The following is a 1,577-nucleotide window of genomic DNA, read 5'->3' on the forward strand; positions in this document are numbered from 1 at the left end:
TTGTTTTTTAAAAATCTTTGATATCAATCTTTTCTTCATTTATTATGATTGGTCCAGTGGTGAGGATTTGGGTCTTCCTTACATTGCATTTCAATCTATATTGAAAGCTATAACCCTTGATCTTCGTCAACAAGTGCTTCACGCCTTCCTCGTTTTCTGCAAGTAAAGTTTTGTCATGTGCATATTGAAGGTTGTTAATAATCCTTCCTCCAACACTGATGTCACCTTCTTCTTCACAGAGCCCAGCTTCTCAGAGCATTTGCTCAGGATATGGATCAAATAAGTGTGGTGGAAAGATAAAATCCTGATGCATACCCTTCCTGATTTTAAACCATGCAGTATTTCCTTGTTCCGTTCAAATGGCTATCTATTGGTCCATGTGCAGGTTCTGCATGAGCACAATAAAGTGTTCTGGAATTCCCATTCTTCCCAAAACTACCTATAGTCGATTATGATCTACACAGTTGAATATCTTTGCATAGGCAATAAAGCACAAGTAAACATTTTTCTGGTATTCCCTGCTTTGAGCCAAGATTCTTCTGACAGGACTCACATTGTACATTTCCATGCATGAGAAGATGGCTGAGCAGGCCCCCAAGTCCGTTCGGCTTGTATGCCAGCGTAACACTTGTGGATCACCTGTTGCAGAAAACTTGTAACTGATCAAAACCTTTTAGATAGTGGAGAATAGAGAGTGCGAGAGTGCAGCACCACCCACATAGGAAATAGGAAAGTCTCCTGGTTATGGAGGGGAAAACTGCATGCAGAAGCATGGTATCCCCATGAATCACGCCGCCTGGCAGATTACCAAAGAAGACTTTGTTGCATTTGATTATTTACCACGTATGGGCGAAAGCGGTCTGAGAGAGCTGACTAGAAAAAGTAATCAAGTTAAAAACGACAGAGCTAAAATTGAACTGCTTGGAAGCTCTGAGGCACAAAACAACTCAATATTGAAGATCCCTGTTAGGGGAATGACTGAGACTGTACCAGCACTGTCTGAGCTGCTGCAAGGCATGTTTGGAGAAGGGAAGCCAAAGCTGCACCCGTTCACCGCTGCAAAGGCCAACGGTGAGGAGCACCTTCCCCGCCAGGCTCTCTGCATTACCAGGCAGCGGAAATGGGCAAGTGTGGTAATGCTAGTTCCATAGCTCAGAATGCAGATGCTTCTTCAGTTGACCTACTGTGCCTTACCGGAAAAATAATTGTAGCTGGAAATCAGTTGTGACTGGCAGAAGAATAAATAACAAGAATTTGATTCAGACTGTCTATGGGGTACATTAAATCTCCTCAAATTAGTTGAACCTCCCAACTTACCCTCGTTATCAGTGGTAAAATAGCAAAATAGGATGCATCTGACATGAGCTATGATATCCTTTGTGCCACTTCCTCTTATGAATTTGGTTTTAATATCTGGAAGCTCCCTGTTGATGTACAGCTGCAACCCTATTTGATTACTTCAGCAATTTTTTCCTTGCATGTGATATTATTCAATAATTCCTGCATTGTGTTGGGTTACCTTTTTGGACTAGGGAAAATATGCATCTCTACCAGTCAGTTTTGATGCTCTGGGGGCA

The 1,577-nt window shown here is 42.1% G+C and overlaps 1 pseudogene; it reads left to right on the top strand.

Moving 5' to 3' along the window:
- Positions 1–578: 578 nt before the first annotated feature.
- On the top strand, positions 579–1,137 carry LOC115868683 (annotated as a pseudogene).
- Positions 1,138–1,577: the final 440 nt, after the last annotated feature.

The sequence above is a fragment of the Echinops telfairi genome, unplaced genomic scaffold (assembly GCF_000313985.2).
Source record: "Echinops telfairi isolate 266 unplaced genomic scaffold, ASM31398v2 ScPeMD7_18;HRSCAF=68, whole genome shotgun sequence".
Lineage (NCBI taxonomy): Eukaryota > Metazoa > Chordata > Mammalia > Afrosoricida > Tenrecidae > Echinops > Echinops telfairi.